This window comes from Gossypium raimondii, unplaced genomic scaffold (genome assembly GCF_025698545.1).
Source record: "Gossypium raimondii isolate GPD5lz unplaced genomic scaffold, ASM2569854v1 Contig00278, whole genome shotgun sequence".
NCBI lineage: Eukaryota > Viridiplantae > Streptophyta > Magnoliopsida > Malvales > Malvaceae > Gossypium > Gossypium raimondii.
Genome location: NW_026291378.1, coordinates 12501 through 37759, shown reverse-complemented (window position 1 = coordinate 37759; position 25259 = coordinate 12501). Strand labels below are relative to the sequence as shown.

Genomic DNA, 25259 nt, shown 5'->3' with positions numbered 1-25259 from the left:
GTAACTCATTCGTTATTTTCGCTTTTGTGAAATAAATAATTTGAACGATATTTGGTCAAATTTGCATTTAAATTCGAGGCGCAAGTGCGATAAGGGCAACCTTTATATGAATAGATTGCGCAAGAGTTGACGGGTGCGATCATACCAAAGACTAATGCACCGGATCCCATCGAACTCCGCAGCTAAGCGTGCTTGGGCGAGAGTAGTACTAGGATGGGTGACCTCCTGGAAGTCCTCGTGTTGCACCCTCCCATTTTATTTCATATAATGTTTTTTTAGTTGCATTTTCTCGACGTGGTGTAACTCATTCGTTATTTTCGCTTTGTGAAATAAATAATTTGAACGATATTTGGTCGAATTTGCATTTAAATTCGAGGCGCAAGTGCGATAAGGGCAACCTTTATATGAATAGATTGCGCAAGAGTTGACGGGTGCGATCATACCAAAGACTAATGCACCGGATCCCATCGAACTCCGCAGCTAAGCGTGCTTGGGCGAGAGTAGTACTAGGATGGGTGACCTCCGGAAGTCCTCGTGTTGCACCCTCCCATTTTATTTCATATAATTTTTTTTAGTTGCATTTTCTCGACGTGGTGTAACTCATTCGTTATTTTCGCTTTTGTGAAATAAACAATTTGAAACGATATTTGGTCAAATTTGCATTTAAATTCGAGGCGCAAGTGCGATAAGGGCAGCCTTTATATGAATAGATTGCGCAAGAGTTGACGGTGCGATCATACCAAAGACTAATGCACCGGATCCCATCGTAACTCCGCAGCTAAGCGTGCTTGGGCGAGAGTAGTACTAGGATGGGTGACCTCCGGAAGTCCTCGTGTTGCACCCTCCCATTTTATTTCATAGAATGTTTTTTTAGTTGCATTTTCTCGACGTGGTGTAACTCATTCGTTATTTTCGCTTTTGTGAAATAAATAATTTGAACGATATTTGGTCGAATTTGCATTTAAATTCGAGGCGCAAGTGCGATAAGGGGCAACCTTTATATGAATAGATTGCGCAAGAGTTGACGGGTGCGATCATACCAAAGACTAATGCACCGGATCCCATCGTAACTCCGCAGCTAAGCGTGCTTGGGCGAGAGTAGTACTAGGATGGGTGACCTCCGAAGTCCTCGTGTTGCACCCTCCCATTTTATTTCATATAATTTTTTTAGTTGCATTTTCTCGACGTGGTGTAACTCATTCGTTATTTTTGTTTTGTGAAATAAACAATTTGAAACGATATTTGGTCAAATTTGCATTTAAATTCGAGGCGCAAGTGCGATAAGGGGCAGCCTTTATATGAATAGATTGCGCAAGAGTTGACGGGTGCGATCATACCAAAGACTAATGCACCGGATCCCATCGTAACTCCGCAGCTAAGCGTGCTTGGGCGAGAGTAGTACTAGGATGGGTGACCTCCGGAAGTCCTCGTGTTGCACCCCTCCCATTTTATTTCATAGAATGTTTTTTTTTAGTTGCATTTTCTCGACGTGGTGTAACTCATTCGTTATTTTCGTTTTGTGAAATAAATAATCTGGAACGATATTCGGTCGAATTTGCATTTAAATTCGAGGCGCAAGTGCGATAAGGGCAGCCTTTATATGAATAGATTGCGCAAGAGTTGATGGGTGCGATCATACCAGCACTAATGCACCGGATCCAATCAAAACTCCGCAGTTAAGCGTGCTTGGGCGAGAGTAGTACTAGGATGGGTGACCTCCTGGGAAGTCCTCGTGTTGCACCCCTCCCATTTTATTTCATAGAATTTTTTTTAGTTGCATTTTCTCGACGTGGTGTAACTCATTCGTTATTTGCGTTTTGTGAAATAAACAATTTGAAACGATATTTGGTCAAATTTGCATTTAAATTCGAGGCGCAAGTGCGATAAGGGGCAGCCTTTATATGAATAGATTGCGCAAGAGTTGACGGGTGCGATCATACCAAAGACTAATGCACCGGATCCCATCGTAACTCCGCAGCTTAAGCGTGCTTGGGCGAGAGTAGTACTAGGATGGGTGACCTCCGGAAGTCCTCGTGTTGCACCCCTCCCATTTTATTTCATAGAATGTTTTTTTAGTTGCATTTTCTCGACGTGGTGTAACTCATTCGTTATTTGCGTTTTGTGAAATAAACAATTTGAAACGATATTTGGTCGAATTTGCATTTAAATTCGAGGCGCAAGTGCGATAAGGGCAACCTTTATATGAATAGATTGCGCAAGAGTTGACGGGTGCGATCATACCAGCACTAATGCACCGGATCCCATCAGAACTCCGCAGCTAAGCGTGCTTGGGCGAGAGTAGTACTAGGATGGGTGACCTCCTGGGAAGTCCTCGTGTTGCACCCCTCCCATTTTATTTCATATAATTTTTTTTTAGTTGCATTTTCTCGACGTGGTGTAACTCATTCGTTATTTGCGTTTTGTGAAATAAATAATTTGAAACGATATTTGGTCAAATTTGCATTTAAATTCGAGGCGCAAGTGCGATAAGGGGCAGCCTTTATATGAATAGATTGCGCAAGAGTTGACGGTGCGATCATACCAAAGACTAATGCACCGGATCCCATCGAACTCCGCAGCTAAGCGTGCTTGGGCGAGAGTAGTACTAGGATGGGTGACCTCCGGAAGTCCTCGTGTTGCACCCCTCCCATTTTATTTCATATAATTTTTTTTAGTTGCATTTTCTCGACGTGGTGTAACTCATTCGTTATTTTCGCTTTTGTGAAATAAATAATTTGAAACGATATTTGGTCGAATTTGCATTTAAATTCGAGGCGCAAGTGCGATAAGGGCAACCTTTATATGAATAGATTGCGCAAGAGTTGACGGTGCGATCATACCAAAGACTAATGCACCGGATCCCATCGTAACTCCGCAGCTTAAGCGTGCTTGGGCGAGAGTAGTACTAGGATGGGTGACCTCCGGAAGTCCTCGTGTTGCACCCTCCCATTTTATTTCATATAATGTTTTTTAGTTGCATTTTCTCGACGTGGTGTAACTCATTCGTTATTTTCGCTTTTGTGAAATAAATAATTTGAAACGATATTTGGTCGAATTTGCATTTAAATTCGAGGCGCAAGTGCGATAAGGGCAGCCTTTATATGAATAGATTGCGCAAGAGTTGACGGGTGCGATCATACCAAAGACTAATGCACCGGATCCCATCGAACTCCGCAGCTTAAGCGTGCTTGGGCGAGAGTAGTACTAGGATGGGTGACCTCCGGAAGTCCTCGTGTTGCACCCTCCCATTTTATTTCATAGAATGTTTTTTTAGTTGCATTTTCTCGACGTGGTGTAACTCATTCGTTATTTTTTTGTGAAATAAATAATTTGAACGATATTTGGTCGAATTTGCATTTAAATTCGAGGCGCAAGTGCGATAAGGGGCAACCTTTATATGAATAGATTGCGCAAGAGTTGACGGTGCGATCATACCAAAGACTAATGCACCGGATCCCATCGAACTCCGCAGCTAAGCGTGCTTGGGCGAGAGTAGTACTAGGATGGGTGACCTCCGAAGTCCTCGTGTTGCACCCTCCCATTTTATTTCATATAATTTTTTTTAGTTGCATTTTCTCGACGTGGTGTAACTCATTCGTTATTTTCGCTTTTGTGAAATAAATAATTTGAAACGATATTTGGTCAAATTTGCATTTAAATTCGAGGCGCAAGTGCGATAAGGGCAGCCTTTATATGAATAGATTGCGCAAGAGTTGACGGGTGCGATCATACCAAAGACTAATGCACCGGATCCCATCGTAACTCCGCAGCTAAGCGTGCTTGGGCGAGAGTAGTACTAGGATGGGTGACCTCCGGAAGTCCTCGTGTTGCACCCTCCCATTTTATTTCATAGAATGTTTTTTTAGTTGCATTTTCTCGACGTGGTGTAACTCATTCGTTATTTTCGCTTTGTGAAATAAATAATTTGAACGATATTTGGTCGAATTTGCATTTAAATTCGAGGCGCAAGTGCGATAAGGGCAACCTTTATATGAATAGATTGCGCAAGAGTTGACGGTGCGATCATACCAAAGACTAATGCACCGGATCCCATCGAACTCCGCAGCTAAGCGTGCTTGGGCGAGAGTAGTACTAGGATGGGTGACCTCCGGAAGTCCTCGTGTTGCACCCTCCCATTTTATTTCATATAATGTTTTTTTAGTTGCATTTTCTCGACGTGGTGTAACTCATTCGTTATTTTCGCTTTGTGAAATAAATAATTTGAAACGATATTTGGTCGAATTTGCATTTAAATTCGAGGCGCAAGTGCGATAAGGGCAGCCTTTATATGAATAGATTGCGCAAGAGTTGACGGTGCGATCATACCAAAGACTAATGCACCGGATCCCATCGTAACTCCGCAGCTTAAGCGTGCTTGGGCGAGAGTAGTACTAGGATGGGTGACCTCCGGAAGTCCTCGTGTTGCACCCTCCCATTTTATTTCATATAATTTTTTTAGTTGCATTTTCTCGACGTGGTGTAACTCATTCGTTATTTTCGCTTTTGTGAAATAAATAATTTGAAACGATATTTGGTCGAATTTGCATTTAAATTCGAGGCGCAAGTGCGATAAGGGCAGCCTTTATATGAATAGATTGCGCAAGAGTTGACGGGTGCGATCATACCAAAGACTAATGCACCGGATCCCATCGTAACTCCGCAGCTTAAGCGTGCTTGGGCGAGAGTAGTACTAGGATGGGTGACCTCCTGGAAGTCCTCGTGTTGCACCCTCCCATTTTATTTCATATAATGTTTTTTTAGTTGCATTTTCTCGACGTGGTGTAACTCATTCGTTATTTTCGCTTTGTGAAATAAATAATTTGAAACGATATTTGGTCGAATTTGCATTTAAATTCGAGGCGCAAGTGCGATAAGGGCAACCTTTATATGAATAGATTGCGCAAGAGTTGACGGTGCGATCATACCAAAGACTAATGCACCGGATCCCATCGAACTCCGCAGCTTAAGCGTGCTTGGGCGAGAGTAGTACTAGGATGGGTGACCTCCGGAAGTCCTCGTGTTGCACCCTCCCATTTTATTTCATATAATTTTTTTTAGTTGCATTTTCTCGACGTGGTGTAACTCATTCGTTATTTTCGCTTTTGTGAAATAAATAATTTGAAACGATATTTGGTCGAATTTGCATTTAAATTCGAGGCGCAAGTGCGATAAGGGCAGCCTTTATATGAATAGATTGCGCAAGAGTTGACGGGCGATCATACCAAAGACTAATGCACCGGATCCCATCGTAACTCCGCAGTTAAGCGTGCTTGGGCGAGAGTAGTACTAGGATGGGTGACCTCCGGAAGTCCTCGTGTTGCACCCTCCCATTTTATTTCATATAATGTTTTTTTAGTTGCATTTTCTCGACGTGGTGTAACTCATTCGTTATTTTCGCTTTTGTGAAATAAATAATTTGAAACGATATTTGGTCGAATTTGCATTTAAATTCGAGGCGCAAGTGCGATAAGGGCAACCCTTTATATGAATAGATTGCGCAAGAGTTGACGGTGCGATCATACCAAAGACTAATGCACCGGATCCCATCGTAACTCCGCAGCTTAAGCGTGCTTGGGCGAGAGTAGTACTAGGATGGGTGACCTCCGGAAGTCCTCGTGTTGCACCCTCCCATTTTATTTCATATAATTTTTTTAGTTGCATTTTCTCGACGTGGTGTAACTCATTCGTTATTTTCGCTTTGTGAAATAAATAATTTGAAACGATATTTGGTCGAATTTGCATTTAAATTCGAGGCGCAAGTGCGATAAGGGCAGCCTTTATATGAATAGATTGCGCAAGAGTTGACGGGTGCGATCATACCAAAGACTAATGCACCGGATCCCATCGTAACTCCGCAGCTAAGCGTGCTTGGGCGAGAGTAGTACTAGGATGGGTGACCTCCTCGAAGTCCTCGTGTTGCACCCTCCCATTTTATTTCATATAATGTTTTTTTAGTTGCATTTTCTCGACGTGGTGTAACTCATTCGTTATTTTCGCTTTTGTGAAATAAATAATTTGAAACGATATTTGGTCGAATTTGCATTTAAATTCGAGGCGCAAGTGCGATAAGGGCAGCCTTTATATGAATAGATTGCGCAAGAGTTGACGGGTGCGATCATACCAAAGACTAATGCACCGGATCCCATCGAACTCCGCAGCTAAGCGTGCTTGGGCGAGAGTAGTACTAGGATGGGTGACCTCCGGAAGTCCTCGTGTTGCACCCTCCCATTTTATTTCATATAATGTTTTTTTAGTTGCATTTTCTCGACGTGGTGTAACTCATTCGTTATTTTCGCTTTTGTGAAATAAATAATTTGAAACGATATTTGGTCGAATTTGCATTTAAATTCGAGGCGCAAGTGCGATAAGGGCAGCCTTTATATGAATAGATTGCGCAAGAGTTGACGGTGCGATCATACCAAAGACTAATGCACCGGATCCCATCGAACTCCGCAGTTAAGCGTGCTTGGGCGAGAGTAGTACTAGGATGGGTGACCTCCTGGAAGTCCTCGTGTTGCACCCTCCCATTTTATTTCATATAATGTTTTTTAGTTGCATTTTCTCGACGTGGTGTAACTCATTCGTTATTTTCGCTTTGTGAAATAAATAATTTGAAACGATATTTGGTCGAATTTGCATTTAAATTCGAGGCGCAAGTGCGATAAGGGCAACCTTTATATGAATAGATTGCGCAAGAGTTGACGGGTGCGATCATACCAAAGACTAATGCACCGGATCCCATCGAACTCCGCAGTTAAGCGTGCTTGGGCGAGAGTAGTACTAGGATGGGTGACCTCCGGAAGTCCTCGTGTTGCACCCTCCCATTTTATTTCATATAATTTTTTTTAGTTGCATTTTCTCGACGTGGTGTAACTCATTCGTTATTTTCGCTTTTGTGAAATAAACAATTTGAAACGATATTTGGTCGAATTTGCATTTAAATTCGAGGCGCAAGTGCGATAAGGGCAGCCTTTATATGAATAGATTGCGCAAGAGTTGACGGTGCGATCATACCAAAGACTAATGCACCGGATCCCATCGTAACTCCGCAGCTTAAGCGTGCTTGGGCGAGAGTAGTACTAGGATGGGTGACCTCCGGAAGTCCTCGTGTTGCACCCTCCCATTTTATTTCATATAATGTTTTTTTAGTTGCATTTTCTCGACGTGGTGTAACTCATTCGTTATTTTCGCTTTTGTGAAATAAATAATTTGAAACGATATTTGGTCGAATTTGCATTTAAATTCGAGGCGCAAGTGCGATAAGGGCAGCCTTTATATGAATAGATTGCGCAAGAGTTGACGGGTGCGATCATACCAAAGACTAATGCACCGGATCCCATCGAACTCCGCAGCTTAAGCGTGCTTGGGCGAGAGTAGTACTAGGATGGGTGACCTCCGGGAAGTCCTCGTGTTGCACCCCTCCCATTTTATTTCATATAATTTTTTTTTAGTTGCATTTTCTCGACGTGGTGTAACTCATTCGTTATTTTCGCTTTTGTGAAATAAATAATTTGAAACGATATTTGGTCGAATTTGCATTTAAATTCGAGGCGCAAGTGCGATAAGGGCAGCCTTTATATGAATAGATTGCGCAAGAGTTGACGGTGCGATCATACCAAAGACTAATGCACCGGATCCCATCGTAACTCCGCAGTTAAGCGTGCTTGGGCGAGAGTAGTACTAGGATGGGTGACCTCCTGGAAGTCCTCGTGTTGCACCCTCCCATTTTATTTCATATAATGTTTTTTTAGTTGCATTTTCTCGACGTGGTGTAACTCATTCGTTATTTTCGCTTTTGTGAAATAAATAATTTGAAACGATATTTGGTCGAATTTGCATTTAAATTCGAGGCGCAAGTGCGATAAGGGCAGCCTTTATATGAATAGATTGCGCAAGAGTTGACGGGTGCGATCATACCAAAGACTAATGCACCGGATCCCATCGAACTCCGCAGCTAAGCGTGCTTGGGCGAGAGTAGTACTAGGATGGGTGACCTCCGGAAGTCCTCGTGTTGCACCCTCCCATTTTATTTCATATAATGTTTTTTAGTTGCATTTTCTCGACGTGGTGTAACTCATTCGTTATTTTCGCTTTGTGAAATAAATAATTTGAAACGATATTTGGTCGAATTTGCATTTAAATTCGAGGCGCAAGTGCGATAAGGGCAGCCTTTATATGAATAGATTGCGCAAGAGTTGACGGGTGCGATCATACCAAAGACTAATGCACCGGATCCCATCGTAACTCCGCAGTTAAGCGTGCTTGGGCGAGAGTAGTACTAGGATGGGTGACCTCCTGGAAGTCCTCGTGTTGCACCCTCCCATTTTATTTCATATAATGTTTTTTAGTTGCATTTTCTCGACGTGGTGTAACTCATTCGTTATTTTCGCTTTTGTGAAATAAATAATTTGAAACGATATTTGGTCGAATTTGCATTTAAATTCGAGGCGCAAGTGCGATAAGGGCAGCCTTTATATGAATAGATTGCGCAAGAGTTGACGGGTGCGATCATACCAAAGACTAATGCACCGGATCCCATCGAACTCCGCAGTTAAGCGTGCTTGGGCGAGAGTAGTACTAGGATGGGTGACCTCCTGGAAGTCCTCGTGTTGCACCCTCCCATTTTATTTCATATAATGTTTTTTTAGTTGCATTTTCTCGACGTGGTGTAACTCATTCGTTATTTTCGTTTTGTGAAATAAATAATTTGAAACGATATTTGGTCGAATTTGCATTTAAATTCGAGGCGCAAGTGCGATAAGGGGCAGCCTTTATATGAATAGATTGCGCAAGAGTTGACGGGTGCGATCATACCAAAGACTAATGCACCGGATCCCATCGAACTCCGCAGTTAAGCGTGCTTGGGCGAGAGTAGTACTAGGATGGGTGACCTCCTCGGAAGTCCTCGTGTTGCACCCCTCCCATTTTATTTCATATAATGTTTTTTTAGTTGCATTTTCTCGACGTGGTGTAACTCATTCGTTATTTTCGCTTTTGTGAAATAAATAATTTGAAACGATATTTGGTCGAATTTGCATTTAAATTCGAGGCGCAAGTGCGATAAGGGCAGCCTTTATATGAATAGATTGCGCAAGAGTTGACGGTGCGATCATACCAAAGACTAATGCACCGGATCCCATCGAACTCCGCAGTTAAGCGTGCTTGGGCGAGAGTAGTACTAGGATGGGTGACCTCCTGGAAGTCCTCGTGTTGCACCCTCCCATTTTATTTCATATAATGTTTTTTTAGTTGCATTTTCTCGACGTGGTGTAACTCATTCGTTATTTTCGCTTTGTGAAATAAACAATTTGAAACGATATTTGGTCGAATTTGCATTTAAATTCGAGGCGCAAGTGCGATAAGGGCAGCCTTTATATGAATAGATTGCGCAAGAGTTGACGGGTGCGATCATACCAAAGACTAATGCACCGGATCCCATCGAACTCCGCAGTTAAGCGTGCTTGGGCGAGAGTAGTACTAGGATGGGTGACCTCCGGAAGTCCTCGTGTTGCACCCTCCCATTTTATTTCATATAATGTTTTTTTAGTTGCATTTTCTCGACGTGGTGTAACTCATTCGTTATTTTCGCTTTGTGAAATAAATAATTTGAAACGATATTTGGTCGAATTTGCATTTAAATTCGAGGCGCAAGTGCGATAAGGGCAGCCTTTATATGAATAGATTGCGCAAGAGTTGACGGGTGCGATCATACCAAAGACTAATGCACCGGATCCCATCGAACTCCGCAGTTAAGCGTGCTTGGGCGAGAGTAGTACTAGGATGGTTGACCTCCTGGGAAGTCCTCGTGTTGCACCCCTCCCATTTTATTTCATATAATGTTTTTTTAGTTGCATTTTCTCGACGTGGTGTAACTCATTCGTTATTTTCGCTTTTGTGAAATAAATAATTTGAAACGATATTTGGTCGAATTTGCATTTAAATTCGAGGCGCAAGTGCGATAAGGGCAGCCTTTATATGAATAGATTGCGCAAGAGTTGACGGGTGCGATCATACCAAAGACTAATGCACCGGATCCCATCGAACTCCGCAGTTAAGCGTGCTTGGGCGAGAGTAGTACTAGGATGGGTGACCTCCTGGAAGTCCTCGTGTTGCACCCCTCCCATTTTATTTCATATAATGTTTTTTTAGTTGCATTTTCTCGACGTGGTGTAACTCATTCGTTATTTTCGCTTTTTTGAAATAAATAATTGGAAACGATATTGGGTCGAATTTGAATTAAAATCGAGGCGCAAGTTGCGATAAGGGCAGCCTTTATATGAATAGATTGCGCAAGAGTTGACGGGTGCGATCATACCAAAGACTAATGCACCGGATCCCATCAGAACTCCGCAGTTAAGCGTGCTTGGGCGAGAGTAGTACTAGGATGGGTGACCTCCTGGAAGTCCTCGTGTTGCACCCCTCCCATTTTATTTCATATAATTTTTTTTTAGTTGCATTTTCTCGACGTGGTGTAACTCATTCGTTATTTTCGTTTTGTGAAATAAACAATTTGAAACGATATTTGGTCGAATTTGCATTTAAATTCGAGGCGCAACTGCGATAAGTGGCAGCCTTTATATGAATAGATTGCGCAAGAGTTGACGGTGCGATCATACCAAAGACTAATGCACCGGATCCCATCGAACTCCGCAGCTTAAGCGTGCTTGGGCGAGAGTAGTACTAGGATGGGTGACCTCCGGAAGTCCTCGTGTTGCACCCTCCCATTTTATTTCATATAATGTTTTTTTAGTTGCATTTTCTCGACGTGGTGTAACTCATTCGTTATTTGCGTTTTGTGAAATAAACAATTTGAAACGATATTTGGTCGAATTTGCATTTAAATTCGAGGCGCAAGTGCGATAAGGGGCAGCCTTTATATGAATAGATTGCGCAAGAGTTGACGGGTGCGATCATACCACCACTAATGCACCGGATCCCATCAGAACTCCGTAGCTAAGCGTGCTTGGGCGAGAGTAGTACTAGGATGGGTGACCTCCTGGAAGTCCTCGTGTTGCACCCTCCCATTTTATTTCATATAATGTTTTTTTAGTTGCATTTTCTCGACGTGGTGTAACTCATTCGTTATTTTCGCTTTGTGAAATAAATAATTTGAAACGATATTTGGTCGAATTTGCATTTAAATTCGAGGCGCAAGTGCGATAAGGGCAGCCTTTATATGAATAGATTGCGCAAGAGTTGACGGGTGCGATCATACCAAACTAATGCACCGGATCCCATCGTAACTCCGCAGTTAAGCGTGCTTGGGCGAGAGTAGTACTAGGATGGGTGACCTCCTGAAGTCCTCGTGTTGCACCCTCCCATTTTATTTCATATAATGTTTTTTTAGTTGCATTTTCTCGACGTGGTGTAACTCATTCGTTATTTTCGCTTTGTGAAATAAATAATTTGAAACGATATTTGGTCGAATTTGCATTTAAATTCGAGGCGCAAGTGCGATAAGGGCAGCCTTTATATGAATAGATTGCGCAAGAGTTGACGGGTGCGATCATACCAAAGACTAATGCACCGGATCCCATCGAACTCCGCAGTTAAGCGTGCTTGGGCGAGAGTAGTACTAGGATGGTGACCTCCTGGAAGTCCTCGTGTTGCACCCTCCCATTTTATTTCATATAATGTTTTTTTAGTTGCATTTTCTCGACGTGGTGTAACTCATTCGTTATTTTCGCTTTTGTGAAATAAATAATTTGAAACGATATTTGGTCGAATTTGCATTTAAATTCGAGGCGCAAGTGCGATAAGGGCAGCCTTTATATGAATAGATTGCGCAAGAGTTGACGGGTGCGATCATACCAAAGACTAATGCACCGGATCCCATCGTAACTCCGCAGTTAAGCGTGCTTGGGCGAGAGTAGTACTAGGATGGGTGACCTCCTGGAAGTCCTCGTGTTGCACCCTCCCATTTTATTTCATATAATGTTTTTTAGTTGCATTTTCTCGACGTGGTGTAACTCATTCGTTATTTTCGCTTTGTGAAATAAATAATTTGAACGATATTTGGTCGAATTTGCATTTAAATTCGAGGCGCAAGTGCGATAAGGGCAGCCTTTATATGAATAGATTGCGCAAGAGTTGACGGGTGCGATCATACCAAAGACTAATGCACCGGATCCCATCGAACTCCGCAGCTAAGCGTGCTTGGGCGAGAGTAGTACTAGGATGGGTGACCTCCTGGGAAGTCCTCGTGTTGCACCCCTCCCATTTTATTTCATATAATGTTTTTTTAGTTGCATTTTCTCGACGTGGTGTAACTCAATCGTTATTTGCGTTTTGTGAAATAAACAATTTGAAACGATATTTGGTCGAATTTGCATTTAAATTCGAGGCGCAAGTGCGATAAGGGGCAGCCTTTATATGAATAGATTGCGCAAGAGTTGACGGTGCGATCATACCAGACTAATGCACCGGATCCCATCGTAACTCCGCAGTTAAGCGTGCTTGGGCGAGAGTAGTACTAGGATGGTGACCTCCTGGAAGTCCTCGTGTTGCACCCTCCCATTTTATTTCATATAATGTTTTTTTAGTTGCATTTTCTCGACGTGGTGTAACTCATTCGTTATTTTCGCTTTTGTGAAATAAATAATTTGAAACGATATTTGGTCGAATTTGCATTTAAATTCGAGGCGCAAGTGCGATAAGGGCAGCCTTTATATGAATAGATTGCGCAAGAGTTGACGGGTGCGATCATACCAAAGACTAATGCACCGGATCCCATCGTAACTCCGCAGCTTAAGCGTGCTTGGGCGAGAGTAGTACTAGGATGGGTGACCTCCTCGAAGTCCTCGTGTTGCACCCTCCCATTTTATTTCATATAATGTTTTTTTAGTTGCATTTTCTCGACGTGGTGTAACTCATTCGTTATTTGCGCTTTGTGAAATAAATAATTTGAAACGATATTTGGTCGAATTTGCATTTAAATTCGAGGCGCAAGTGCGATAAGGGCAGCCTTTATATGAATAGATTGCGCAAGAGTTGACGGTGCGATCATACCAAAGACTAATGCACCGGATCCCATCAGAACTCCGCAGTTAAGCGTGCTTGGGCGAGAGTAGTACTAGGATGGGTGACCTCCTGGAAGTCCTCGTGTTGCACCCCTCCCATTTTATTTCATATAATGTTTTTATTTAGTTGCATTTTCTCGACGTGGTGTAACTCATTCGTTATTTGCGTTTTGTGAAATAAATAATTTGAAACGATATTTGGTCGAATTTGCATTTAAATTCGAGGCGCAAGTGCGATAAGGGGCAGCCTTTATATGAATAGATTGCGCAAGAGTTGACGGTGCGATCATACCAAAGACTAATGCACCGGATCCCATCAGAACTCCGCAGTTAAGCGTGCTTGGGCGAGAGTAGTACTAGGATGGGTGACCTCCTGGGAAGTCCTCGTGTTGCACCCCTCCCATTTTATTTCATATAATGTTTTTATTTAGTTGCATTTTCTCGACGTGGTGTAACTCATTCGTTATTTTCGTTTTGTGAAATAAATAATTTGAAACGATATTTGGTCGAATTTGCATTTAAATTCGAGGCGCAAGTGCGATAAGGGGCAGCCTTTATATGAATAGATTGCGCAAGAGTTGACGGGTGCGATCATACCAGCACTAATGCACCGGATCCCATCAGAACTCCGCAGTTAAGCGTGCTTGGGCGAGAGTAGTACTAGGATGGGTGACCTCCTGGGAAGTCCTCGTGTTGCACCCCTCCCATTTTATTTCATATAATTTTTTTTAGTTGCATTTTCTCGACGTGGTGTAACTCATTCGTTATTTTCGTTTTGTGAAATAAATAATTTGGAACGATATTCGGTCGAATTTGCATTTAAATTCGAGGCGCAAGTGCGATAAGGGCAGCCTTTATATGAATAGATTGCGCAAGAGTTGACGGTGCGATCATACCAAAGACTAATGCACCGGATCCCATCGTAACTCCGCAGTTAAGCGTGCTTGGGCGAGAGTAGTACTAGGATGGGTGACCTCCTGGAAGTCCTCGTGTTGCACCCTCCCATTTTATTTCATATAATGTTTTTTTAGTTGCATTTTCTCGACGTGGTGTAACTCATTCGTTATTTTCGCTTTTGTGAAATAAATAATTTGAAACGATATTTGGTCGAATTTGCATTTAAATTCGAGGCGCAAGTGCGATAAGGGCAGCCTTTATATGAATAGATTGCGCAAGAGTTGACGGGTGCGATCATACCAGCACTAATGCACCGGATCCCATCAGAACTCCGCAGTTAAGCGTGCTTGGGCGAGAGTAGTACTAGGATGGGTGACCTCCTGGAAGTCCTCGTGTTGCACCCCTCCCATTTTATTTCATATAATGTTTTTTTAGTTGCATTTTCTCGACGTGGTGTAACTCATTCGTTATTTGCGTTTTCTGAAATAAATAACTTGAAACGATATTTGGTCGAATTTGCATTTAAATTCGAGGCGCAAGTGCGATAAGGGGCAGCCTTTATATGAATAGATTGCGCAAGAGTTGACGGGTGCGATCATACCAGCACTAATGCACCGGATCCCATCAGAACTCCGCAGTTAAGCGTGCTTGGGCGAGAGTAGTACTAGGATGGGTGACCTCCTGGGAAGTCCTCGTGTTGCACCCCTCCCATTTTATTTCATATAATGTTTTTTTAGTTGCATTTTCTCGACGTGGTGTAACTCATTCGTTATTTTCGTTTTGTGAAATAAATAATTTGAAACGATATTTGGTCGAATTTGCATTTAAATTCGAGGCGCAAGTGCGATAAGGGGCAGCCTTTATATGAATAGATTGCGCAAGAGTTGACGGGTGCGATCATACCAACACTAATGCACCGGATCCCATCAGAACTCCGCAGTTAAGCGTGCTTGGGCGAGAGTAGTACTAGGATGGGTGACCTCCTGGGAAGTCCTCGTGTTGCACCCCTCCCATTTTATTTCATATAATGTTTTTTTTAGTTGCATTTTCTCGACGTGGTGTAACTCATTCGTTATTTGCGTTTTGTGAAATAAATAATTTGAAACGATATTTGGTCGAATTTGCATTTAAATTCGAGGCGCAAGTGCGATAAGGGCAGCCTTTATATGAATAGATTGCGCAAGAGTTGACGGTGCGATCATACCAAAGACTAATGCACCGGATCCCATCGAACTCCGCAGTTAAGCGTGCTTGGGCGAGAGTAGTACTAGGATGGGTGACCTCCGGAAGTCCTCGTGTTGCACCCCTCCCATTTTATTTCATATAATGTTTTTTAGTTGCATTTTCTCGACGTGGTGTAACTCATTCGTTATTTGCGTTTTCTGAAATAAATAACTTGAAACGATATTTGGTCGAATTTGCATTTAAATTCGAGGCGCAAGTGCGATAAGGGGCAACCTTTATATGAATAGATTGCGCAAGAGTTGACGGGTGCGATCATACCAGCACTAATGCACCGGATCCCATCAGAACTCCGCAGCTAAGCGTTCTTGGGCGAGAGTAGTACTACGATGGGTGACCTCCTGGGAAGTCCTCGTGTTGCACCCCTCCCATTTTATTTCATATAATATTTTTTTTAGTTGCATTTTCTCGACGTGGTGTAACTCATTCGTTATTTTCGCTTTTGTGAAATAAATAATTTGAAACGATATTTGGTCGAATTTGCATTTAAATTCGAGGCGCAAGTGCGATAAGGGCAGCCTTTATATGAATAGATTGCGCAAGAGTTGACGGTGCGATCATACCAGCACTAATGCACCGGATCCCATCGTAACTCCGCAGTTAAGCGTGCTTGGGCGAGAGTAGTACTAGGATGGGTGACCTCCTGGAAGTCCTCGTGTTGCACCCTCCCATTTTATTTCATATAATGTTTTTTTAGTTGCATTTTCTCGACGTGGTGTAACTCATTCGTTATTTTCGCTTTTGTGAAATAAATAATTTGAAACGATATTTGGTCGAATTTGCATTTAAATTCGAGGCGCAAGTGCGATAAGGGCAGCCTTTATATGAATAGATTGCGCAAGAGTTGACGGGTGCGATCATACCAAAGACTAATGCACCGGATCCCATCGTAACTCCGCAGTTAAGCGTGCTTGGGCGAGAGTAGTACTAGGATGGGTGACCTCCTGGGAAGTCCTCGTGTTGCACCCCTCCCATTTTATTTCATATAATGTTTTTTTAGTTGCATTTTCTCGACGTGGTGTAACTCATTCGTTATTTGCGTTTTGTGAAATAAATAATTTGAAACGATATTTGGTCGAATTTGCATTTAAATTCGAGGCGCAAGTGCGATAAGGGCAGCCTTTATATGAATAGATTGCGCAAGAGTTGACGGGTGCGATCATACCAGCACTAATGCACCGGATCCCATCAGAACTCCGCAGTTAAGCGTGCTTGGGCGAGAGTAGTACTAGGATGGTGACCTCCTGGGAAGTCCTCGTGTTGCACCCCTCCCATTTTATTTCATATAATGTTTTTTTAGTTGCATTTTCTCGACGTGGTGTAACTCATTCGTTATTTTTGTTTTGTGAAATAAACAATTTGAAACGATATTTGGTCGAATTTGCATTTAAATTCGAGGCGCAAGTGCGATAAGGGGCAGCCTTTATATGAATAGATTGCGCAAGAGTTGACGGGTGCGATCATACCAGCACTAATGCACCGGATCCCATCAGAACTCCGCAGTTAAGCGTGCTCGGGCGAGAGTAGTACTAGGATGGGTGACCTCCGAAGTCCTCGTGTTGCACCCTCCCATTTTATTTCATATAATGTTTTTTTAGTTGCATTTTCTCGACGTGGTGTAACTCATTCGTTATTTGCGTTTTGTGAAATAAATAATTTGAAACGATATTTGGTCGAATTTGCATTTAAATTCGAGGCGCAAGTGCGATAAGGGGCAGCCTTTATATGAATAGATTGCGCAAGAGTTGACGGGTGCGATCATACCAGCACTAATGCACCGGATCCCTTCAGAACTCCGCAGTTAAGCGTGCTTGGGCGAGAGTAGTACTAGGATGGGTGACCTCCTAGGAAGTCCTCGTGTTGCACCCCTCCCATTTTATTTCATATAATTTTTTTTTAGTTGCATTTTCTAGACGTGGTGTAACTCATTCGTTATCTGCGTTTTCTGAAATAAATAACTTGAAACGATATTTGGTCGAAGTTGCATTTAAATTCGAGGCGCAACTGCGATAAGGGGCAGCCTTTATATGAATAGATTGCGCAAGAGTTGACGGGTGCGATCATACCAGCACTAATGCACCGGATCCCATCAGAACTCCGCAGTTAAGCGTGCTTGGGCGAGAGTAGTACTAGGATGGGTGACCTCCTGGGAAGTCCTCGTGTTGCACCCTCCCATTTTATTTCATATAATGTTTTTTTAGTTGCATTTTCTCGACGTGGTGTAACTCATTCGTTATTTGCGTTTTGTGAAATAAATAATTTGAAACGATATTTGGTCGAATTTGCATTTAAATTCGAGGCGCAAGTGCGATAAGGGGCAGCCTTTATATGAATAGATTATGCAAGAGTTGACGGGTGCGATCATACCAAAGACTAATGCACCGGATCCCATCGTAACTCCGCAGTTAAGCGTGCTTGGGCGAGAGTAGTACTAGGATGGGTGACCTCCGGGAAGTCCTCGTGTTGCACCCTCCCATTTTATTTCATATAATGTTTTTTTAGTTGCATTTTCTCGACGTGGTGTAACTCATTCGTTATTTTCGCTTTGTGAAATAAATAATTTGAAACGATATTTGGTCGAATTTGCATTTAAATTCGAGGCGCAAGTGCGATAAGGGCAGCCTTTATATGAATAGATTGCGCAAGAGTTGACGGGTGCGATCATACCAGCACTAACGCACCGGATCCCATCGTAACTCCGCAGCTTAAGCGTGCTTGGGCGAGAGTAGTACTAGGATGGGTGACCTCCTGGAAGTCCTCGTGTTGCACCCCTCCCATTTTATTTCATATAATGTTTTTTTAGTTGCATTTTCTCGACGTGGTGTAACTCATTCGTTATTTGCGTTTTGTGAAATAAATAATTTGAAACGATATTTGGTCGAATTTGCATTTAAATTCGAGGCGCAAGTGCGATAAGGGCAGCCTTTATATGAATAGATTGCGCAAGAGTTGACCGGTGCGATCATACCAGCACTAATGCACCGGATCCCATCAGAACTCCGCAGTTAAGCGTGCTTGGGCGAGAGTAGTACTAGGATGGGTGACCTCCTGGGAAGTCCTCGTGTTGCACCCCTCCCATTTTATTTCATATAATGTTTTTTTAGTTGCATTTTCTCGACGTGGTGTAACTCATTCGTTATTTGCGTTTTGTGAAATAAATAATTTGAAACGATATTTGGTCGAATTTGCATTTAAATTCGAGGCGCAAGTGCGATAAGGGCAGCCTTTATATGAATAGATTGCGCAAGAGTTGACGGGTGCGATCATACCAGCACTAATGCACCGGATCCCATCAGAACTCCGCAGTTAAGCGTGCTTGGGCGAGAGTAGTACTAGGATGGGTGACCTCCTGGGAAGTCCTCGTGTTGCACCCCTCCCATTTTATTTCATATAATGTTTTTTTTAGTTGCATTTTCTCGACGTGGTGTAACTCATTCGTTATTTTCCTTTTCTGAAATAAATAACTTGAAACGATATTTGGTTGAATTTGCATTTAAATTCGAGGCGCAAGTGCGATAAGGGGCAGCCTTTATATGAATAGATTACGCAAGAGTTGACGGGTGCGATCATACTTGCACTAATGCACCGGATCCCATCAGAACTCCGCAGCAAAGCGTTCTTGGGCGAGAGTAGTACTACGATGGGTGAGCTCCTGAGAAGTCCTCGTGTTGCACCCCTCCTATTTTATTTCATATAATATTTTTTTAGTTGCATTTTCTCGACGTGGTGTAACTCAATCGTTATTTGCGTTTTCTGAAATAAATAACTTGAAACGATATTTGGTCGAATTTGCATTTAAATTCGAGGCGCAAGTGCGATAAGGGGCAGCCTTTATATGAATAGATTGCGCAAGAGTTGACGGGTGCGATCATACCAGCACTAATGCACCGGATCCCATCGTAACTCCGCAGCTAAGCGTGCTTGGGCGAGAGTAGTACTAGGATGGGTGACCTCCTGGAAGTCCTCGTGTTGCACCCTCCCATTTTATTTCATATAATGTTTTTTTAGTTGCATTTTCTCGACGTGGTGTAACTCATTCGTTATTTTCGCTTTGTGAAATAAATAATTTGAAACGATATTTGGTCGAATTTGCATTTAAATTCGAGGCGCAAGTGCGATAAGGGCAGCCTTTATATGAATAGATTGCGCAAGAGTTGACGGGTGCGATCATACCAAAGACTAATGCACCGGATCCCATCGTAACTCCGCAGTTAAGCGTGCTTGGGCGAGAGTAGTACTAGGATGGGTGACCTCCTGGAAGTCCTCGTGTTGCACCCCTCCCATTTTATTTCATATAATGTTTTTTTAGTTGCATTTTCTCGACGTGGTGTAACTCATTCGTTATTTGCGTTTTGTGAAATAAATAATTTGAAACGATATTTGGTCGAATTTGCATTTAAATTCGAGGCGCAAGTGCGATAAGGGCAGCCTTTATATGAATAGATTGCGCAAGAGTTGACGGGTGCGATCATACCAAAGACTAATGCACCGGATCCCATCGAACTCCGCAGTTAAGCGTGCTTGGGCGAGAGTAGTACTAGGATGGGTGACCTCCTGGGAAGTCCTCGTGTTGCACCCCTCCCATTTTATTTCATATAATGTTTTTTTAGTTGCATTTTCTCGACGTGGTGTAACTCATTCGTTATTTTCGCTTTGTGAAATAAATAATTTGAAACGATATTTGGTCGAATTTGCATTTAAATTCGAGGCGCAAGTGCGATAAGGGCAGCCTTTATATGAATAGATTGCGCAAGAGTTGACGGGTGCGATCATACCAAAGACTAATGCACCGGATCCCATCGAACTCCGCAGTTAAGCGTGCTTGGGCGAGAGTAGTACTAGGATGGGTGACCTCCTGGAAGTCCTCGTGTTGCACCCTCCCATTTTATTTCATATAATGTTTTTTTAGTTGCATTTTCTCGACGTGGTGTAACTCATTCGTTATTTGCGCTTTGTGAAATAAATAATTTGAAACGATATTTGGTCGAATTTGCATTTAAATTCGAGGCGCAAGTGCGATAAGGGCAGCCTTTATATGAATAGATTGCGCAAGAGTTGACGGTGCGATCATACCAGACTAATGCACCGGATCCCATCGTAACTCCGCAGTTAAGCGTGCTTGGGCGAGAGTAGTACTAGGATGGGTGACCTCCTGGAAGTCCTCGTGTTGCACCCTCCCATTTTATTTCATATAATGTTTTTTTAGTTGCATTTTCTCGACGTGGTGTAACTCATTCGTTATTTTCGCTTTGTGAAATAAATAATTTGAAACGATATTTGGTCGAATTTGCATTTAAATTCGAGGCGCAAGTGCGATAAGGGCAGCCTTTATATGAATAGATTGCGCAAGAGTTGACGGGTGCGATCATACCAAAGACTAATGCACCGGATCCCATCGTAACTCCGCAGTTAAGCGTGCTTGGGCGAGAGTAGTACTAGGATGGGTGACCTCCTGGGAAGTCCTCGTGTTGCACCCCTCCCATTTTATTTCATATAATGTTTTTTTAGTTGCATTTTCTCGACGTGGTGTAACTCATTCGTTATTTGCGTTTTGTGAAATAAATAATTTGAAACGATATTTGGTCGAATTTGCATTTAAATTCGAGGCGCAAGTGCGATAAGGGGCAGCCTTTATATGAATAGATTGCGCAAGAGTTGACGGGTGCGATCATACCAGCACTAATGCACCGGATCCCATCAGAACTCCGCAGTTAAGCGTGCTTGGGCGAGAGTAGTACTAGGATGGGTGACCTCCTGGGAAGTCCTCGTGTTGCACCCCTCCCATTTTATTTCATATAATGTTTTTTTAGTTGCATTTTCTCGACGTGGTGTAACTCATTCGTTATTTTCGTTTTGTGAAATAAATAATTTGGAACGATATTCGGTCGAATTTGCATTTAAATTCGAGGCGCAACTGCGATAAGGGCAGCCTTTATATGAATAGATTGCGCAAGAGTTGACGGGTGCGATCATACCAGCACTAATGCACCGGATCCCATTAGAACTCCGCAGTTAAGCGTGCTTGGGCGAGAGTAGTACTAGGATGGGTGACCTCCTGGGAAGTCCTCGTGTTGCACCCCTCCCATTTTATTTCATATAATGTTTTTTTTAGTTGCATTTTCTCGACGTGGTGTAACTCATTCGTTATTTTCGTTTTGTGAAATAAATAATTTGAAACGATATTTGGTCGAATTTGCATTTAAATTCGAGGCGCAACTGCGATAAGGGGCAGCCTTTATATGAATAGATTGCGCAAGAGTTGACGGGTGCGATCATACCAAAGACTAATGCACCGGATCCCATCGAACTCCGCAGCTTAAGCGTGCTTGGGCGAGAGTAGTACTAGGATGGGTGACCTCGTGGAAGTCCTCGTGTTGCACCCCTCCCATTTTATTTCATATAATGTTTTTTTAGTTGCATTTTCTCGACGTGGTGTAACTCATTCGTTATTTGCGTTTTGTGAAATAAATAATTTGAAACGATATTTGGTCGAATTTGCATTTAAATTCGAGGCGCAAGTGCGATAAGGGCAGCCTTTATATGAATAGATTGCGCAAGAGTTGACGGGTGCGATCATACCAGCACTAATGCACCGGATCCCATCAGAACTCCGCAGTTAAGCGTGCTTGGGCGAGAGTAGTACTAGGATGGGTGACCTCCAGGGAAGTCCTCGTGTTGCACCCCTCCCATTTTATTTCATATAATGTTTTTTTAGTTGCATTTTCTCGACGTGGTGTAACTCATTCGTTATTTGCGTTTTGTGAAATAAACAATTTGAAACGATATTTGGTCGAATTTGCATTTAAATTCGAGGCGCAATCGCGATAAGGGCAGCCTTTATATGAATAGATTGCGCAAGAGTTGACGGTGCGATCATACCAAAGACTAATGCACCGGATCCCATCGTAACTCCGCAGTTAAGCGTGCTTGGGCGAGAGTAGTACTAGGATGGGTGACCTCTGGAAGTCCTCGTGTTGCACCCTCCCATTTTATTTCATATAATGTTTTTTTAGTTGCATTTTCTCGACGTGGTGTAACTCATTCGTTATTTTCGCTTTGTGAAATAAATAATTTGAAACGATATTTGGTCGAATTTGCATTTAAATTCGAGGCGCAAGTGCGATAAGGGCAGCCTTTATATGAATAGATTGCGCAAGAGTTGACGGGTGCGATCATACCAGCACTAATGCACCGGATCCCATCGTAACTCCGCAGCTTAAGCGTGCTTGGGCGAGAGTAGTACTAGGATGGTGACCTCCTGGAAGTCCTCGTGTTGCACCCTCCCATTTTATTTCATATAATGTTTTTTTAGTTGCATTTTCTCGACGTGGTGTAACTCATTCGTTATTTGCGCTTTTGTGAAATAAATAATTTGAAACGATATTTGGTCGAATTTGCATTTAAATTCGAGGCGCAAGTGCGATAAGGGCAGCCTTTATATGAATAGATTGCGCAAGAGTTGACGGGTGCGATCATACCAAAGACTAATGCACCGGATCCCATCGTAACTCCGCAGTTAAGCGTGCTTGGGCGAGAGTAGTACTAGGATGGGTGACCTCCTGGAAGTCCTCGTGTTGCACCCTCCCATTTTATTTCATATAATGTTTTTTTAGTTGCATTTTCTCGACGTGGTGTAACTCATTCGTTATTTTCGCTTTTGTGAAATAAATAATTTGAAACGATATTTGGTCGAATTTGCATTTAAATTCGAGGCGCAATTGCGATAAGGGCAGCCTTTATATGAATAGATTGCGCAAGAGTTGACGGGTGCGATCATACCAGCACTAATGCACCGGATCCCATCAGAACTCCGCAGCTAAGCGTGCTTGGGCGAGAGTAGTACTAGGATGGGTGACCTCCTGGGAAGTCCTCGTGTTGCACCCCTCCCATTTTATTTCATATAATGTTTTTTTTAGTTGCATTTTCTCGACGTGGTGTAACTCATTCGTTATTTTCGTTTTGTGAAATAAATAATTTGAAACGATATTTGGTCGAATTTGCATTTAAATTCGAGGCGCAAGTGCGATAAGGGGCAGCCTTTATATGAATAGATTGCGCAAGAGTTGACGGGTGCGATCATACCAGCACTAATGCACCGGATCCCATCAGAACTCCGCAGTTAAGCGTGCTTGGGCGAGAGTAGTACTAGGATGGGTGACCTCCTGGAAGTCCTCGTGTTGCACCCTCCCATTTTATTTCATATAATGTTTTTTAGTTGCATTTTCTCGACGTGGTGTAACTCATTCGTTATTTGCGCTTTGTGAAATAAATAATTTGAAACGATATTTGGTCGAATTTGCATTTAAATTCGAGGCGCAAGTGCGATAAGGGCAGCCTTTATATGAATAGATTGCGCAAGAGTTGACGGTGCGATCATACCAGCACTAATGCACCGGATCCCATCGAACTCCGCAGTTAAGCGTGCTTGGGCGAGAGTAGTACTAGGATGGGTGACCTCCGGAAGTCCTCGTGTTGCACCCTCCCATTTTATTTCATATAATGTTTTTTAGTTGCATTTTCTCGCGTGGTGTAACTCATTCGTTATTTTCGCTTTGTGAAATAAATAATTTGAAACGATATTTGGTCGAATTTGCATTTAAATTCGAGGCGCAAGTGCGATAAGGGCAGCCTTTATATGAATAGATTGCGCAAGAGTTGACGGTGCGATCATACCAAAGACTAATGCACCGGATCCCATCAGAACTCCGCAGTTAAGCGTGCTTGGGCGAGAGTAGTACTAGGATGGGTGACCTCCTGGGAAGTCCTCGTGTTGCACCCCTCCCATTTTATTTCATATAATGTTTTTTTAGTTGCATTTTCTCGACGTGGTGTAACTCATTCGTTATTTTCGTTTTGTGAAATAAATAATTTGGAACGATATTCGGTCGAATTTGCATTTAAATTCGAGGCGCAAGTGCGATCAGGGGCAGCCTTTATATGAATAGATTGCGCAAGAGTTGACGGGTGCGATCATACCAAAGCACTAATGCACCGGATCCCTTCAGAACTCCGCAGTTAAGCGTGCTTGGGCGAGAGTAGTACTAGGATGGGTGACCTCCTGGGAAGTCCTCGTGTTGCACCCCTCCCATTTTATTTCATATAATTTTTTTTAGTTGCATTTTCTCGACGTGGTGTAACTCATTCGTTATTTTCGTTTTGTGAAATAAATAATTTGAAACGATATTTGGTCGAATTTGCATTTAAATTCGAGGCGCAAGTGCGATAAGGGGCAGCCTTTATATGAATAGATTGCGCAAGAGTTGACGGGTGCGATCATACCAGCACTAATGCACCGGATCCCATCGGAACTCCGCAGTTAAGCGTGCTTGGGCGAGAGTAGTACTAGGATGGGTGACCTCCTCGGAAGTCCTCGTGTTGCACCCCTCCCATTTTATTTCATATAATGTTTTTTTAGTTGCATTTTCTCGACGTGGTGTAACTCATTCGTTATTTGCGTTTTGTGAAATAAATAATTTGAAACGATATTTGGTCGAATTTGCATTTAAATTCGAGGCGCAAGTGCGATAAGGGCAGCCTTTATATGAATAGATTGCGCAAGAGTTGACGGGTGCGATCATACCAGCACTAATGCACCGGATCCCATCAGAACTCCGCAGTTAAGCGTGCTTGGGCGAGAGTAGTACTAGGATGGGTGACCTCCTTGGAAGTCCTCGTGTTGCACCCCTCCCATTTTATTTCATATAATGTTTTTTTTAGTTGCATTTTCTCGACGTGGTGTAACTCATTCGTTATTTTCGTTTTGTGAAATAAACAATTTGAACGATATTTGGTCGAATTTGCATTTAAATTCGAGGCGCAAGTGCGATAAGGGCAGCCTTTATATGAATAGATTGCGCAAGAGTTGACGGTGCGATCATACCAAAGACTAATGCACCGGATCCCATCAGAACTCCGCAGCTTAAGCGTTCTTGGGCGAGAGTAGTACTAGGATGGGTGACCTCCTGGAAGTCCTCGTGTTGCACCCTCCCATTTTATTTCATATAATTTTTTTTTAGTTGCATTTTCTCGACGTGGTGTAACTCAATCGTTATTTGCGCTTTGTGAAATAAACAATTTGAAACGATATTTGGTCGAATTTGC

General features: G+C 42.7%; 41 non-coding genes and 43 pseudogenes across 41 annotated transcripts; all 84 read left to right on the top strand.

Annotated features, from left to right (window-relative positions):
- The first annotated feature begins 131 nt into the window (after positions 1 to 131).
- On the top strand, positions 132 to 249 carry LOC128038239 (5S ribosomal RNA). Its single transcript, XR_008193544.1, has one exon. It is a non-coding gene; the product is annotated as a 5S ribosomal RNA (ribosomal RNA).
- A 180-nt stretch (positions 250 to 429) lies between these two features.
- LOC128038269 (5S ribosomal RNA) lies at positions 430 to 546 on the top strand (annotated as a pseudogene).
- A 180-nt stretch (positions 547 to 726) lies between these two features.
- Positions 727 to 844, top strand: LOC128038332 (5S ribosomal RNA; annotated as a pseudogene).
- A 182-nt stretch (positions 845 to 1026) lies between these two features.
- On the top strand, positions 1027 to 1143 carry LOC128038330 (5S ribosomal RNA; annotated as a pseudogene).
- A 180-nt stretch (positions 1144 to 1323) lies between these two features.
- Positions 1324 to 1441, top strand: LOC128038287 (5S ribosomal RNA; annotated as a pseudogene).
- A 184-nt stretch (positions 1442 to 1625) lies between these two features.
- LOC128038175 (5S ribosomal RNA) lies at positions 1626 to 1744 on the top strand. The gene has a single exon (XR_008193480.1). It is a non-coding gene; the product is annotated as a 5S ribosomal RNA (ribosomal RNA).
- Positions 1745 to 1926: 182 nt separating this feature from the next.
- Positions 1927 to 2045, top strand: LOC128038351 (5S ribosomal RNA; annotated as a pseudogene).
- Positions 2046 to 2227: 182 nt separating this feature from the next.
- Positions 2228 to 2346, top strand: LOC128038357 (5S ribosomal RNA). The gene has a single exon (XR_008193561.1). It is a non-coding gene; the product is annotated as a 5S ribosomal RNA (ribosomal RNA).
- A 182-nt stretch (positions 2347 to 2528) lies between these two features.
- On the top strand, positions 2529 to 2645 carry LOC128038300 (5S ribosomal RNA; annotated as a pseudogene).
- Positions 2646 to 2826: 181 nt separating this feature from the next.
- Positions 2827 to 2945, top strand: LOC128038393 (5S ribosomal RNA; annotated as a pseudogene).
- A 181-nt stretch (positions 2946 to 3126) lies between these two features.
- Positions 3127 to 3244, top strand: LOC128038336 (5S ribosomal RNA; annotated as a pseudogene).
- Positions 3245 to 3421: 177 nt separating this feature from the next.
- Positions 3422 to 3537, top strand: LOC128038347 (5S ribosomal RNA; annotated as a pseudogene).
- A 181-nt stretch (positions 3538 to 3718) lies between these two features.
- On the top strand, positions 3719 to 3836 carry LOC128038295 (5S ribosomal RNA; annotated as a pseudogene).
- Positions 3837 to 4015: 179 nt separating this feature from the next.
- On the top strand, positions 4016 to 4132 carry LOC128038307 (5S ribosomal RNA; annotated as a pseudogene).
- Positions 4133 to 4312: 180 nt separating this feature from the next.
- Positions 4313 to 4431, top strand: LOC128038392 (5S ribosomal RNA; annotated as a pseudogene).
- Positions 4432 to 4611: 180 nt separating this feature from the next.
- LOC128038329 (5S ribosomal RNA) lies at positions 4612 to 4731 on the top strand (annotated as a pseudogene).
- Positions 4732 to 4911: 180 nt separating this feature from the next.
- LOC128038370 (5S ribosomal RNA) lies at positions 4912 to 5029 on the top strand (annotated as a pseudogene).
- Positions 5030 to 5208: 179 nt separating this feature from the next.
- Positions 5209 to 5326, top strand: LOC128038382 (5S ribosomal RNA; annotated as a pseudogene).
- Positions 5327 to 5508: 182 nt separating this feature from the next.
- Positions 5509 to 5627, top strand: LOC128038390 (5S ribosomal RNA; annotated as a pseudogene).
- A 179-nt stretch (positions 5628 to 5806) lies between these two features.
- Positions 5807 to 5925, top strand: LOC128038292 (5S ribosomal RNA; annotated as a pseudogene).
- A 182-nt stretch (positions 5926 to 6107) lies between these two features.
- LOC128038267 (5S ribosomal RNA) lies at positions 6108 to 6224 on the top strand (annotated as a pseudogene).
- Positions 6225 to 6405: 181 nt separating this feature from the next.
- On the top strand, positions 6406 to 6523 carry LOC128038264 (5S ribosomal RNA; annotated as a pseudogene).
- A 180-nt stretch (positions 6524 to 6703) lies between these two features.
- On the top strand, positions 6704 to 6820 carry LOC128038255 (5S ribosomal RNA; annotated as a pseudogene).
- Positions 6821 to 7000: 180 nt separating this feature from the next.
- Positions 7001 to 7119, top strand: LOC128038389 (5S ribosomal RNA; annotated as a pseudogene).
- Positions 7120 to 7301: 182 nt separating this feature from the next.
- Positions 7302 to 7420, top strand: LOC128038317 (5S ribosomal RNA; annotated as a pseudogene).
- A 182-nt stretch (positions 7421 to 7602) lies between these two features.
- Positions 7603 to 7721, top strand: LOC128038294 (5S ribosomal RNA; annotated as a pseudogene).
- A 182-nt stretch (positions 7722 to 7903) lies between these two features.
- Positions 7904 to 8020, top strand: LOC128038266 (5S ribosomal RNA; annotated as a pseudogene).
- A 180-nt stretch (positions 8021 to 8200) lies between these two features.
- Positions 8201 to 8319, top strand: LOC128038253 (5S ribosomal RNA; annotated as a pseudogene).
- Positions 8320 to 8500: 181 nt separating this feature from the next.
- LOC128038236 (5S ribosomal RNA) lies at positions 8501 to 8618 on the top strand. The gene has a single exon (XR_008193541.1). It is a non-coding gene; the product is annotated as a 5S ribosomal RNA (ribosomal RNA).
- Positions 8619 to 8800: 182 nt separating this feature from the next.
- Positions 8801 to 8919, top strand: LOC128038225 (5S ribosomal RNA). Its single transcript, XR_008193530.1, has one exon. It is a non-coding gene; the product is annotated as a 5S ribosomal RNA (ribosomal RNA).
- A 182-nt stretch (positions 8920 to 9101) lies between these two features.
- Positions 9102 to 9219, top strand: LOC128038263 (5S ribosomal RNA; annotated as a pseudogene).
- Positions 9220 to 9400: 181 nt separating this feature from the next.
- LOC128038254 (5S ribosomal RNA) lies at positions 9401 to 9517 on the top strand (annotated as a pseudogene).
- A 181-nt stretch (positions 9518 to 9698) lies between these two features.
- On the top strand, positions 9699 to 9817 carry LOC128038223 (5S ribosomal RNA). The gene has a single exon (XR_008193528.1). It is a non-coding gene; the product is annotated as a 5S ribosomal RNA (ribosomal RNA).
- A 183-nt stretch (positions 9818 to 10000) lies between these two features.
- LOC128038232 (5S ribosomal RNA) lies at positions 10001 to 10118 on the top strand. The gene has a single exon (XR_008193537.1). It is a non-coding gene; the product is annotated as a 5S ribosomal RNA (ribosomal RNA).
- Positions 10119 to 10301: 183 nt separating this feature from the next.
- LOC128038210 (5S ribosomal RNA) lies at positions 10302 to 10420 on the top strand. The gene has a single exon (XR_008193515.1). It is a non-coding gene; the product is annotated as a 5S ribosomal RNA (ribosomal RNA).
- Positions 10421 to 10602: 182 nt separating this feature from the next.
- On the top strand, positions 10603 to 10720 carry LOC128038369 (5S ribosomal RNA; annotated as a pseudogene).
- A 182-nt stretch (positions 10721 to 10902) lies between these two features.
- LOC128038186 (5S ribosomal RNA) lies at positions 10903 to 11020 on the top strand. The gene has a single exon (XR_008193491.1). It is a non-coding gene; the product is annotated as a 5S ribosomal RNA (ribosomal RNA).
- Positions 11021 to 11201: 181 nt separating this feature from the next.
- LOC128038318 (5S ribosomal RNA) lies at positions 11202 to 11317 on the top strand (annotated as a pseudogene).
- A 181-nt stretch (positions 11318 to 11498) lies between these two features.
- On the top strand, positions 11499 to 11615 carry LOC128038288 (5S ribosomal RNA; annotated as a pseudogene).
- A 182-nt stretch (positions 11616 to 11797) lies between these two features.
- LOC128038252 (5S ribosomal RNA) lies at positions 11798 to 11916 on the top strand (annotated as a pseudogene).
- Positions 11917 to 12095: 179 nt separating this feature from the next.
- LOC128038215 (5S ribosomal RNA) lies at positions 12096 to 12214 on the top strand. The gene has a single exon (XR_008193520.1). It is a non-coding gene; the product is annotated as a 5S ribosomal RNA (ribosomal RNA).
- Positions 12215 to 12396: 182 nt separating this feature from the next.
- LOC128038345 (5S ribosomal RNA) lies at positions 12397 to 12512 on the top strand (annotated as a pseudogene).
- A 182-nt stretch (positions 12513 to 12694) lies between these two features.
- Positions 12695 to 12814, top strand: LOC128038355 (5S ribosomal RNA; annotated as a pseudogene).
- Positions 12815 to 12994: 180 nt separating this feature from the next.
- Positions 12995 to 13113, top strand: LOC128038227 (5S ribosomal RNA). Its single transcript, XR_008193532.1, has one exon. It is a non-coding gene; the product is annotated as a 5S ribosomal RNA (ribosomal RNA).
- Positions 13114 to 13297: 184 nt separating this feature from the next.
- LOC128038197 (5S ribosomal RNA) lies at positions 13298 to 13417 on the top strand. Its single transcript, XR_008193502.1, has one exon. It is a non-coding gene; the product is annotated as a 5S ribosomal RNA (ribosomal RNA).
- A 185-nt stretch (positions 13418 to 13602) lies between these two features.
- On the top strand, positions 13603 to 13721 carry LOC128038257 (5S ribosomal RNA). The gene has a single exon (XR_008193551.1). It is a non-coding gene; the product is annotated as a 5S ribosomal RNA (ribosomal RNA).
- A 180-nt stretch (positions 13722 to 13901) lies between these two features.
- LOC128038293 (5S ribosomal RNA) lies at positions 13902 to 14020 on the top strand (annotated as a pseudogene).
- Positions 14021 to 14202: 182 nt separating this feature from the next.
- Positions 14203 to 14320, top strand: LOC128038425 (5S ribosomal RNA). The gene has a single exon (XR_008193588.1). It is a non-coding gene; the product is annotated as a 5S ribosomal RNA (ribosomal RNA).
- Positions 14321 to 14503: 183 nt separating this feature from the next.
- LOC128038246 (5S ribosomal RNA) lies at positions 14504 to 14622 on the top strand. The gene has a single exon (XR_008193550.1). It is a non-coding gene; the product is annotated as a 5S ribosomal RNA (ribosomal RNA).
- A 183-nt stretch (positions 14623 to 14805) lies between these two features.
- Positions 14806 to 14924, top strand: LOC128038414 (5S ribosomal RNA). The gene has a single exon (XR_008193577.1). It is a non-coding gene; the product is annotated as a 5S ribosomal RNA (ribosomal RNA).
- A 182-nt stretch (positions 14925 to 15106) lies between these two features.
- On the top strand, positions 15107 to 15223 carry LOC128038289 (5S ribosomal RNA; annotated as a pseudogene).
- Positions 15224 to 15405: 182 nt separating this feature from the next.
- On the top strand, positions 15406 to 15524 carry LOC128038420 (5S ribosomal RNA). Its single transcript, XR_008193583.1, has one exon. It is a non-coding gene; the product is annotated as a 5S ribosomal RNA (ribosomal RNA).
- A 183-nt stretch (positions 15525 to 15707) lies between these two features.
- LOC128038212 (5S ribosomal RNA) lies at positions 15708 to 15825 on the top strand. The gene has a single exon (XR_008193517.1). It is a non-coding gene; the product is annotated as a 5S ribosomal RNA (ribosomal RNA).
- A 182-nt stretch (positions 15826 to 16007) lies between these two features.
- On the top strand, positions 16008 to 16127 carry LOC128038221 (5S ribosomal RNA). The gene has a single exon (XR_008193526.1). It is a non-coding gene; the product is annotated as a 5S ribosomal RNA (ribosomal RNA).
- Positions 16128 to 16309: 182 nt separating this feature from the next.
- On the top strand, positions 16310 to 16427 carry LOC128038427 (5S ribosomal RNA). The gene has a single exon (XR_008193590.1). It is a non-coding gene; the product is annotated as a 5S ribosomal RNA (ribosomal RNA).
- Positions 16428 to 16610: 183 nt separating this feature from the next.
- On the top strand, positions 16611 to 16726 carry LOC128038188 (5S ribosomal RNA). The gene has a single exon (XR_008193493.1). It is a non-coding gene; the product is annotated as a 5S ribosomal RNA (ribosomal RNA).
- A 182-nt stretch (positions 16727 to 16908) lies between these two features.
- LOC128038417 (5S ribosomal RNA) lies at positions 16909 to 17027 on the top strand. Its single transcript, XR_008193580.1, has one exon. It is a non-coding gene; the product is annotated as a 5S ribosomal RNA (ribosomal RNA).
- Positions 17028 to 17210: 183 nt separating this feature from the next.
- On the top strand, positions 17211 to 17329 carry LOC128038324 (5S ribosomal RNA). Its single transcript, XR_008193558.1, has one exon. It is a non-coding gene; the product is annotated as a 5S ribosomal RNA (ribosomal RNA).
- Positions 17330 to 17511: 182 nt separating this feature from the next.
- Positions 17512 to 17630, top strand: LOC128038261 (5S ribosomal RNA; annotated as a pseudogene).
- A 181-nt stretch (positions 17631 to 17811) lies between these two features.
- Positions 17812 to 17930, top strand: LOC128038228 (5S ribosomal RNA). The gene has a single exon (XR_008193533.1). It is a non-coding gene; the product is annotated as a 5S ribosomal RNA (ribosomal RNA).
- Positions 17931 to 18112: 182 nt separating this feature from the next.
- LOC128038413 (5S ribosomal RNA) lies at positions 18113 to 18231 on the top strand. The gene has a single exon (XR_008193576.1). It is a non-coding gene; the product is annotated as a 5S ribosomal RNA (ribosomal RNA).
- A 182-nt stretch (positions 18232 to 18413) lies between these two features.
- Positions 18414 to 18532, top strand: LOC128038235 (5S ribosomal RNA). Its single transcript, XR_008193540.1, has one exon. It is a non-coding gene; the product is annotated as a 5S ribosomal RNA (ribosomal RNA).
- A 184-nt stretch (positions 18533 to 18716) lies between these two features.
- LOC128038204 (5S ribosomal RNA) lies at positions 18717 to 18835 on the top strand. Its single transcript, XR_008193509.1, has one exon. It is a non-coding gene; the product is annotated as a 5S ribosomal RNA (ribosomal RNA).
- Positions 18836 to 19018: 183 nt separating this feature from the next.
- Positions 19019 to 19136, top strand: LOC128038192 (5S ribosomal RNA). The gene has a single exon (XR_008193497.1). It is a non-coding gene; the product is annotated as a 5S ribosomal RNA (ribosomal RNA).
- Positions 19137 to 19317: 181 nt separating this feature from the next.
- On the top strand, positions 19318 to 19436 carry LOC128038248 (5S ribosomal RNA; annotated as a pseudogene).
- Positions 19437 to 19618: 182 nt separating this feature from the next.
- Positions 19619 to 19737, top strand: LOC128038209 (5S ribosomal RNA). Its single transcript, XR_008193514.1, has one exon. It is a non-coding gene; the product is annotated as a 5S ribosomal RNA (ribosomal RNA).
- Positions 19738 to 19919: 182 nt separating this feature from the next.
- On the top strand, positions 19920 to 20037 carry LOC128038234 (5S ribosomal RNA). The gene has a single exon (XR_008193539.1). It is a non-coding gene; the product is annotated as a 5S ribosomal RNA (ribosomal RNA).
- A 180-nt stretch (positions 20038 to 20217) lies between these two features.
- LOC128038282 (5S ribosomal RNA) lies at positions 20218 to 20334 on the top strand (annotated as a pseudogene).
- A 181-nt stretch (positions 20335 to 20515) lies between these two features.
- On the top strand, positions 20516 to 20635 carry LOC128038220 (5S ribosomal RNA). Its single transcript, XR_008193525.1, has one exon. It is a non-coding gene; the product is annotated as a 5S ribosomal RNA (ribosomal RNA).
- A 183-nt stretch (positions 20636 to 20818) lies between these two features.
- LOC128038224 (5S ribosomal RNA) lies at positions 20819 to 20937 on the top strand. Its single transcript, XR_008193529.1, has one exon. It is a non-coding gene; the product is annotated as a 5S ribosomal RNA (ribosomal RNA).
- Positions 20938 to 21119: 182 nt separating this feature from the next.
- LOC128038404 (5S ribosomal RNA) lies at positions 21120 to 21238 on the top strand. Its single transcript, XR_008193567.1, has one exon. It is a non-coding gene; the product is annotated as a 5S ribosomal RNA (ribosomal RNA).
- Positions 21239 to 21422: 184 nt separating this feature from the next.
- On the top strand, positions 21423 to 21541 carry LOC128038316 (5S ribosomal RNA; annotated as a pseudogene).
- Positions 21542 to 21723: 182 nt separating this feature from the next.
- On the top strand, positions 21724 to 21842 carry LOC128038407 (5S ribosomal RNA). The gene has a single exon (XR_008193570.1). It is a non-coding gene; the product is annotated as a 5S ribosomal RNA (ribosomal RNA).
- Positions 21843 to 22023: 181 nt separating this feature from the next.
- LOC128038326 (5S ribosomal RNA) lies at positions 22024 to 22141 on the top strand (annotated as a pseudogene).
- Positions 22142 to 22322: 181 nt separating this feature from the next.
- LOC128038281 (5S ribosomal RNA) lies at positions 22323 to 22440 on the top strand (annotated as a pseudogene).
- A 182-nt stretch (positions 22441 to 22622) lies between these two features.
- Positions 22623 to 22741, top strand: LOC128038251 (5S ribosomal RNA; annotated as a pseudogene).
- Positions 22742 to 22923: 182 nt separating this feature from the next.
- LOC128038346 (5S ribosomal RNA) lies at positions 22924 to 23042 on the top strand. Its single transcript, XR_008193560.1, has one exon. It is a non-coding gene; the product is annotated as a 5S ribosomal RNA (ribosomal RNA).
- Positions 23043 to 23226: 184 nt separating this feature from the next.
- LOC128038426 (5S ribosomal RNA) lies at positions 23227 to 23344 on the top strand. The gene has a single exon (XR_008193589.1). It is a non-coding gene; the product is annotated as a 5S ribosomal RNA (ribosomal RNA).
- Positions 23345 to 23523: 179 nt separating this feature from the next.
- LOC128038214 (5S ribosomal RNA) lies at positions 23524 to 23639 on the top strand. Its single transcript, XR_008193519.1, has one exon. It is a non-coding gene; the product is annotated as a 5S ribosomal RNA (ribosomal RNA).
- A 178-nt stretch (positions 23640 to 23817) lies between these two features.
- LOC128038196 (5S ribosomal RNA) lies at positions 23818 to 23937 on the top strand. The gene has a single exon (XR_008193501.1). It is a non-coding gene; the product is annotated as a 5S ribosomal RNA (ribosomal RNA).
- Positions 23938 to 24120: 183 nt separating this feature from the next.
- Positions 24121 to 24241, top strand: LOC128038172 (5S ribosomal RNA). The gene has a single exon (XR_008193477.1). It is a non-coding gene; the product is annotated as a 5S ribosomal RNA (ribosomal RNA).
- Positions 24242 to 24423: 182 nt separating this feature from the next.
- Positions 24424 to 24542, top strand: LOC128038416 (5S ribosomal RNA). Its single transcript, XR_008193579.1, has one exon. It is a non-coding gene; the product is annotated as a 5S ribosomal RNA (ribosomal RNA).
- Positions 24543 to 24724: 182 nt separating this feature from the next.
- On the top strand, positions 24725 to 24843 carry LOC128038409 (5S ribosomal RNA). The gene has a single exon (XR_008193572.1). It is a non-coding gene; the product is annotated as a 5S ribosomal RNA (ribosomal RNA).
- A 181-nt stretch (positions 24844 to 25024) lies between these two features.
- LOC128038265 (5S ribosomal RNA) lies at positions 25025 to 25144 on the top strand (annotated as a pseudogene).
- Positions 25145 to 25259: the final 115 nt, after the last annotated feature.